The sequence below is a fragment of the Cebus imitator genome, unplaced genomic scaffold (genome assembly GCF_001604975.1).
Source record: "Cebus imitator isolate Cc_AM_T3 unplaced genomic scaffold, Cebus_imitator-1.0 Scaffold732, whole genome shotgun sequence".
In the NCBI taxonomy this organism is placed as follows: domain Eukaryota; kingdom Metazoa; phylum Chordata; class Mammalia; order Primates; family Cebidae; genus Cebus; species Cebus imitator.
Window position 1 is genome coordinate 546,186 of NW_016108047.1, and position 9,011 is coordinate 555,196.

The 9,011-nt window shown below is 48.0% G+C and overlaps 1 long non-coding RNA gene across 1 annotated transcript in view; it reads right to left on the reverse strand.

Annotated features, from left to right (window-relative positions):
• Nucleotides 1-537: 537 nt before the first annotated feature.
• Nucleotides 538-9,011, reverse strand: part of LOC119469601 — a 9,591-nt gene continuing 1,117 nt past the window's right edge. The window contains exons 2-3 of the long non-coding RNA XR_005198439.1: nt 1,450-1,455; nt 538-548 (exon numbers count right to left, since the gene is read on the reverse strand). This is a non-coding gene — a long non-coding RNA (uncharacterized LOC119469601). The remainder of the gene's footprint in view (nt 549-1,449; nt 1,456-9,011) is intronic.

Here is a 9,011-nt window from a genome sequence, read left to right on the forward strand (position 1 = left end):
CCCTGGAATCTACTGTCCTGGTTCTCTGCTCAGTCCCCTTTTAGAACCGGCAAATGGGTGACTTCCCGTGGCTCCAATCGCCAGCCAAAAGGGCACCTGGACTGGTGTATTTTGTACGGAGAACCGCGGCTCCGGGGCGCTGACAAAGCAGCCGTGCAGGGCAAAGCAGCGGCTGGCCAAAACAGCCGCGCTGGTGACCATGGAGCTCCTCCGCCCAGGAATTTCCTAGTCTGTGGGCAACAAAAACGCGGCGTCCACTCACCCTCTGCGCTTTCACTGGGAGCTGCAATCCTGAGCTGTTCCTAAACGGCCATCTTGGATCGTCCCCCCAAGTTATTTTTAAAAGAATTTTAAGTTGCAATATTTAAAAGCCTCTGGAAAAAGAAAAGATATAAATATCTGAAGATTTACATTAAATGATTTCCAGGTCCTTTTGATAAAGTTAAATAAGCTAAGCCTTATGCATTGCATTCCTGTTTGAGGCTGCAGATGGAATCCACCAAACAGCAAGGCCACACCACAGGACGTAGGCAGTGAGCCAGGGCTGACTTCTTATCAGGTTCTAAGGGCGGTTCTACTTGGTTCTACCCAGGCCCCACTGGAGATGAAAACCTGTGCTTTAGAAGCCTTCAAACCCCCACCTTTGAAAATCAAATCCTCTCCAGTTGAGGCCTGAGTCCAAAAATCTCCCAACATCTTAGCATGTGTTAGGTCGGCTGTCCCCAACCTTTTTGGCACCAGGGATCAGTTTTGTGGAAGACAATTCTTCCACAGGTGGGGTCTGGGGGTGGTTTTATGATGAAACGGTCCACCTTGGATCAGGCACTGGATCCTCATAAGGAGCACCTACGTGACCCCTCTGATGCACAGTTCACAACAGGGCTCAAACGTCTATGAGACTCTAAGGCCGCCACTGGCCCGACAGGAGGCGGGGCTCAGATGGTCATGGTCGTCCGCCCGCCACTCACCACCTGCTACAATCCTGGTTCCTAACAGGCCATGGATGGGTACTGGTCTGTGGCCCAGGGTTAAGCCCTACTGGCCAGTGCACACACCAGCCAGGTGGAGATACTGCTCATGACCCTGCTGGGCAGGAAGGAAGCCTGAGGGCAGCTCCCTGACCAGGACTTTGTGCACCCAACCCAAATAAATACAGAGGTTCTCTGTAAAAACCCACTGTACACCTGCCATAAAACAGAACCACACCTGGGCAACAATACCCCATCCTGCTACAAAGAAAAAAACATTAGCCAGGCATGGTGGTACGCGCCTGAGGTCCCAGCTACTCAGGGGACTGACGTGGGAGGATCGCTTGAGCCAAGGAGGTCCAGGCTGCAGTGAACCGGGATCACGCCATTGCATGCCAGCCTGGGTAACAGAGCAAGACCCCGTCTCAAAAAATATAAAAACAAACAGAAACTGGATGAGTTAGGGTGGAGGAAAAACCACAGGAGACTAGAGAATAATGTGATAGGGTTTCTATCAGGAAGAACAACATGTCTCCAAACCAAGTGTTCACATCCTTACAAGGCCCGGTGCTCGGAATCACCAGTGAGGCCACATGGTCAACCTCTTCCTGCTTTAGATAAAGTGGAACCAAACACTTTAACGAGACAAAGGGCTTTGAGAAAACCGGGAGGTTCTCAGAATTTCTGATTGAGAAAACAGGATTATATATGTGAGTTCCTATGGTATAGTCTCAAAACAATGGAAGGTAGGTACCATTTTCAAAAAAGAAAATTTCTAATGCATATTCAAGTATTACCTCTTGGGAAAATTGGGAAGACTAATTTTCTCCATAAACAAAACACACACACAGAGCACTTTGCCACACATAATACAGGTAATTTATGACAGCTGCCATATATTTTCACATATCTCACCACTTGGGCATCTTCTAGGTTTGCAAAATTCAGTGACTACCTTTACTCTCCACGACACACACAGAAATGCACGATCAGAGCTCCACCAATGGAACATTCGCCATTATAAACACACTAACAGGAAAAAGTATTATACTCAAAGTGCATCTGTAAACACGGTTTTCTTCTGAAATGCCGAGGTGTGCGTGGCAGACAAGGCGTATTGCTCATGCCCACAAGCACGTGGAACACCCAAGCACATGCAAAGTAGACACAGCATACTGCTAAAAACACACAGGGGAGCGGAACACCTCTCTTAGTAGAAAGACAACACATAGGATAGCTAATTGAGAACAACATTTTTTAAAAGTTTATATGCAATGAATTATCCCAGGGAAACTTTTTGGTACCTACATTAAAGGTAATTCATTATTCTACCTAGGGCTCTTTACAGAGGGTTCACAGTAAGATCCCCAGAAATGGCATTCCCCTAGTGAATTTTCAATGCGCAGATTTCAGTATTGAAAACTTTGTAAGCAGTCAGGAGAGGGGCAGCTCAGAGGCTGAAAGCACCCAGGTCAGGGCAGCAGAGACATGACCGAAGTGGGCCCTTCTGTCTCTGACAGACTCACCTGAGCCTCACTTTCTGCACTGCCGTTGGCTGCTCATGAGATTGTGCCAAAACAGATCTGTGCATGCCAAACACAGCTCTCGGCAGGTGGCCAACAGCTGGAAGTGATTCCACCACTTTCACCCTCCTTCTAACTAGCAGAGAACACCTGACACAGAAACAGGTATTAAATGAGTTAGAAAAGCCAAAATCCACCCAATTATCACTCCAAAAAAACAAAAAAACACTACTGCCCAATATTGATGTGAGCCAAAAACATGAAGTCTTGAGATCGCCCACGACTACCCGGAAGGAGAGCAGCTCTGAGCAGAGACGCACGTGAAGGAGAGAAGCACAGGGGCTGGGGTTCTGGGGGTGCCCGTCTTCGTGACCTCACTGAGATCACCAACCTCTGGTCCTTGGTGTCTGTCCTATGGAGGAGGTGGCCCCCAAATCCCTGCATCCCCTTCAACACTGACTCTGAGGCTGCCCTGAAGCCTCCCAGTGCTAGGACTGCCTCTAAATCCTGTTACCCGCACGGCCACGTAACTGAAAACAAAAATCAAGTACCCAGACAGGAAAAGAAAAATATATGTGAATCCTCCCCTATTCAACAGGCATTTAAAAAGTAACAGGAAAATTGTGATCATTTTTAAAAAACAACCACCAGCTGACATGTCCTGTTGAAATGTTTTTGCTAATCAGGAACATCTTTACAAGCATCTGTGTTTTTAGGAAACCAGCTGACAGGTTCCAAATCATCTCGGAGTCTGTGACCTGACCCTCACTCACTCACGCACACCCCCTTTCCAGTGGAACAGGCCCTGGACAGCATTCAAATGGTGAGGAACAAGGGTAGCTTTCCCTCAACAACCTCGACTCCAAGAGCCCGGAGAACAGCGACATTTGTTTGGACACTTTCCCGAGGACCTTGTCAGGTGGAGCATTCCCCTCCCACGCCACCCTGTTTTACTCTCCCTGGGACCCTCTCCCTCACAAGCCGGAAACAGAGGCCAAGCTGAAAGAGGCTTCCCTACTAAAACCACTCAGGAGACGATGTCCCCAAACACACGCGGCCCTGCATATTACACACCTGGAGGATACTCAGACAGCAGACAGATGCTACAAAGACGTTCCCCTAAAGAGCAACTCAGTTTCTAATTTCCCTTAGAGAAAAATGTGAGGGGCAGAACTTTCCAGAAAATCGTGTCTAGGGGGAAACCACTCACCTCCAGCACTTCCCAAACCTGCCTTCTTGCAGGTGCTGAGGGACATCCCTCCCCCTGCCAGCTGTCTGCCCAGGACAGCAGCAGGGCTCGGGCAACCGACACCTGGGCAGCTGATGAAGTCTTGTCCCCCGGGTGAAAGCCTTGTCCCAGGCGCCACTTCCCAGAGCCCCCCAGCAGAAAACAGAGGCGGGACAGAGAACGAGGGCTGACTCAAGGTGGGGAAACCATGGACCCGCACAGCTCAGAATCAGACGCACTCTGCTGTGGACAGCGCCCAGGGAGAGGCCAGCACAGAGACCCCTGTGCGTGTCAAACGGGGCCAGCATCCTCCAGTCCCAGAGGGAGGCAGAAGCCCCCGCTCCAGGGCTGCAAGTGTGTGATCACAGCTTAGAGTCTGGTTCCAGAATTTCCAGAATCAAAAAAACACACCAAACTGTAAAGCTGCCAGGACAGCAGGGCCCAGGCGCAGACCCAGGGCGGGGAACGGGTAGAAACCACACACACACAGAACACACATGTGCACGCTTACTCCATACATACCCCACCCCCTTCACCACATACCTTACAAACATTACACATGTATGCACTTCATGCACACAAAATACACTCCCCACCACCCCCACACACAGAACACATACACATGCATGCTTACACAGTCCTGGGATTGAAAGGGAAGCTTTTTACTCCCCCACCTCTGAACACAGGAGGTCAGTGGGCCCCTCACATCTAACCCTGGGAATCGGAATTGGTGACTCCTTGTCCACCTGAGGACCACCCAGGACGATCCACACACCTGCTGCGACAGCAGCACCGCACCTGGTCTCCAGGTGAGCAAAGCAAATCCCACCTTTTGAATAAAACTGGGTGAGCCGGAACTGGTGGCCTGCAGCGTGTGCATCTGTGTGTATCGTTAAGCTCCCATCTGTGCCACCTGCAAGAGGAACACAGCCCTTGGCCCAGGGTTCTCAGGACAGCCTGTGAGGTAGACGCTGGTGCTTCTGTCGCCCAGTGGAAAGGACAGAGGCCATGGTCAGGGCTGGCACATCAGGAGGTCGGGGTTCAAATCCCATTTGCCTTGCAATGAAGCCCTTATCATTCATCCAGTGACTTCTATCATCAGCCTTAACACGTACCACAATTACCAGCAATTCTGAGTGTTCCTCAGGACGTTGTAAATCACCTGAATAAGTCAACAATTTATTAGAAATATTCTGCCACATCTGCTTTCAAAATTCTGTTATGAAATGACTAATGAAAACTTGAGCTATGCAATAAAGCTCATATTTAAATGAATCACAAAATGACTATCACGAAGGAAGTTTTAACTTGAAGTGAAAAATAATATCCTCTAAATGATATCAGCCAGAATTATCTTAAATCATTACTTATCCCATATGCTTAATGAATTGCACAGAATAATCTCAGATATGAAGCTAAAACCACTACCTGAATGAACATGCTCTGCTATAATAAGCCACATAGGCGTCTCTGGAGATGATTTTAATTGGGACTTACGACGCGCACGATCGTGGCAAAGGGTTGCATGCTGACTGTTCCCCAAGGTGCAACACAAAACCACCACCAACCTCGAAGACGCCTGCTGCTTTGAAACGATCTCGTTTCCACAGATGAGGTGGAGAGAATACTGTCAATATTTGCAAAGGAAAAACCATGCAAGAAAAGAATCTTATCAGTTACCCTTCACATTATTAGAAAAATCTGATTTCTCTTTGGGATGATTAAAAAAGAAAACGAGACATTTCTGGAGATTTTTGTCTTTTCTCCTTTTTCTTTCCGAGACAGAGTCATGGCTCTGTTGCCAAGACTGGAGCACAGTGGAGCAATCGCAGCTCGCTATAGCCTGAGTGATCCTCCCACCTCAGCCTCCAGAGTAGCAAAGACCACAGGCACGCACCACCATGCCCAGCTAATGTTTCTGTTGTTATAGAGATGGGGTCTTGCTATGTTGCCCAAGCTGGTCTTGAACTCCTTGGCCTCAAGTGATCCTCCTGCCTTGGCCTCCCAAAGTGCTAGGATTAAAGGCACGAGACACCATACCCAAACTTTTTCTTAATTTTATAACAATTATGCTGCACTCAGAGAAAATAGAACTATTAATGAGAATAAAGTTGGTGAAGCAGTATGTTGATAAGATACTAATTTTTAAATCTGAGTTTCAATTAAATATTTGTTACATTTGTTTTATGCCATGTTAAATTAAAAATGAAATTGTTAACAAAATATACCAAGAAAAATGATAGCTCAAATCAGGTTTTACAAAGAAGTTCAATAGATTATGATTCCAATCATATGTTTATTTCTAGATTTTGAAAAACAAGTCATAACCATCTTCTATAGTGTTGTTGCCATAGAGCCAAGATTAAATCAAAATGTGCAAATGTGCCTCAGGGTGAGGCAGGGAACCCCAGCCCACCAAGCATGCATATGCAGAAGTATTTTGACCAAATTTATTTTCCAACATATAACTAAAGAGATCCCAGATATACTTTTCTCTCTCCCCACAAAGTATGTGAGGTTGAGTTTATTCTAGTATTTGATAAAAAGGCACGTGTGAAAAAGGTAACAGCAAAGATCAGGCAGCCCATGCAGACCCCAGCAAACGCTGTAACAGAAGGGAGGCCGCTCAGGCAGGCAGGGATGTGAGCATGGCCTCGCTGATCTCACGTGAAAGCACCCAACACTACAGCTTCCATTCCAAGAGTTAGTGGAAAACTCGCCCTCACCGGGATGCTCCGTGTCCCTAAATCTACCTGCTTTAAATATGTATGAACTGCACTTTACTCATGAGGCTCACTAGGAGATATTTACTTTCAGATTTAGCCTAAGTGCACCATGTCATATCGGAAAACAGACATTCCAGCAAAAACAGTGGTCAAATGCATTTCCATAAAATTTTCTACCTCTTTTCACAGGAAAAAAAAAAAAAAGGGAACTTGCTGCCAAGGGCTGGAGACAAAGCTGTTACTGCTGAAAGCACAGCAGAAACCGCAACAAGAGGCATGGCCATGCACCTTGGATGCAGGAGTAACACAGGAGGCTAGCACAGGCCCTCTCCAAAAGCAGGAGGCCGATTCCTCAACCCCTCTTCCCCAGCTCCCTCCAGGCCTCAGTGGCTGCTGACAGGGCAGAGCCACAACTGGGAGGAGGCTCTCAATTCCACCAGGGACAGCACCCCAAACGCTGGGGACTCCGCTTCGGCCCTCCACGCCCACCCCCCCCCACCCTTCTCAGGAGCCAGGTGTGGCCACTTTGACCCTCTTCGGTTCTGTGGCTCCTACAAAAGCCAGTCTAGTGAGCCCAGGCTGCCTCACACTCCAGGGATGCCTGGCACCGGCCAAGTGTCCTTATCCAAGCTTCCGGGGCCAGAAGGGTCTTGGAATATTTCACTATCCGGTAAAGCATCCCTAGTCTGAAATCCAAAGCGCTCCAAAGACCATTTCCTTCTAGTGTCATGAGGATGCTCAGAATACTTCAGGTTTTGGAGCATTTTGGAGTAGGGACACTCAGCCTTAATTTAAACCTCTCCAAGGAAACCACACACACTGAAGCCCCTGATGTCCACCCTACACAATCCCAGCACACCCTCTGAAGTCCTCAGCAACAACACATTTTCTGTATTCAAAAATAACCACAAGTCACATGAACTCACACGCAGCCACAGAAAGGGGTTTTGGATACCTGCACACACTGCATGAAATTTAACTGTCACCTTTTTACCTGGGTAATTTAAACAGAGTCATTCCTCAAAACACATCTGTTTTACTGAGTTACATTTTAAGGTGAGCACACACACAAATCATTTAAGGAAAACAAGAGTCACTCTGGGCTGCATGTGGTTGCCTTCCTCCCATGAATGGCACTCAAATATTCACCTTCACTTCTGGATAAGGGAGAAGAGGCAAAGTAATATTTTTGTTGAAACAAAGACACAGAAAACAAGGTTAAGGAGGGTTTGCGAGGTTCCTCCAGTACTCCTGGAATTTAATATCTCTACGGGCTATTTTAAATAATAGGATAATAAGAATTTAGAAAAACGTTCTTCATTGCCACTTCTGCTTCTGGTTTCCAAAGAGTTAAAAACCAGAGCCCTTAAAACAAGTATCTTTAATTTGGAACAGTCACTTTTCTGGTCCTCATCTGCCAGGGATGGGCTGGGGCTGGGGTGGGAATAGCAGCCACACCTCAGATCTGAGTATTCACCGTCAACCAGAATCGGGCTTGGCACTTTACAGGCAGGACCTCACGTCACCCTTGCATCATCCCTATCCTACATATGGGTAAACTGAGGCTCGGGCTGGCCAAGGACCTCATCCAGGCCCCTCCACATCAGGTGGCAGGATGGGCTCTGGACCCTACCTGCTGCAGCCTCATCACATCAATTCCAAGCAAGAGATCACGAACCCCAGAGGGTGCTCCATTCTGCCTTTTTGCCATTTTCAGGATTTTTTGTTTCAAATCAAAAGTCTTACTGTCATAATTACCACCTTACGACTTTGGTTGATACCAGCCCTATTTGGGAAATAGTTCTTTCACTTTCTAAGGGATTCTAACCAATTCCAAACAGAACACACAAACCAGGATTTGTCTTGCTCCAATTTGAAGGGCTAAAAGGGGGATTTTTATTTGAAACCAAAACGTTTTCTTGCCAGTGCCTTCCTCGTCCCTATCATAGCTTAGTTAATATGTTAAAAAAAAAAAAAAAAGAGAGGGTCATGTTCCCCTCAGGGCAGCGAAGCTGTAAAATTGCTATGTGAAGGTCTCACCGGGGCACAGAGGCTTCTGTAGGCAACTACAACATCTGAGCCACTGCCACGAGTCCTGGGGATGGCTCCACCTAAACCAAAAGCCCCACTTCTGGAATGGGCAACATGAATCTAAGAAACCGACAACTCCGAACATGGCCAAGTGGTGTCAGAAACCAACACTCAGCTCCTGGAAACCTCTGCCTGTGCCAGCCAGGAGCAGCCTTGCTGCTCAGCCTGTGCTGCCCAGCACATGCTCCTCTAAGGTGTCACCCATGCAGCGAGGACTGCACCTTCCTCACCTAACGGCGGAGGGGCAGCATCCATGGGCTGCTGATGCTCATGCCTGGCAGTTAGCCAGCAGCACACAAATCCCACGGCTGCAGAGAGACCACCACCGGGCGATCAGAGCAGGAAGACCTGGTGCCCTGGACGTCACCTTGCCCAGGGGAGAAGATGGTCACGAGGGCAGAGGACGCCTGAAAGGCTCAGGGGAGGGGAGGGGAGGGGAGAGGGGAGAGGGGAGAGGGGAGAGGAGGATGCCTGG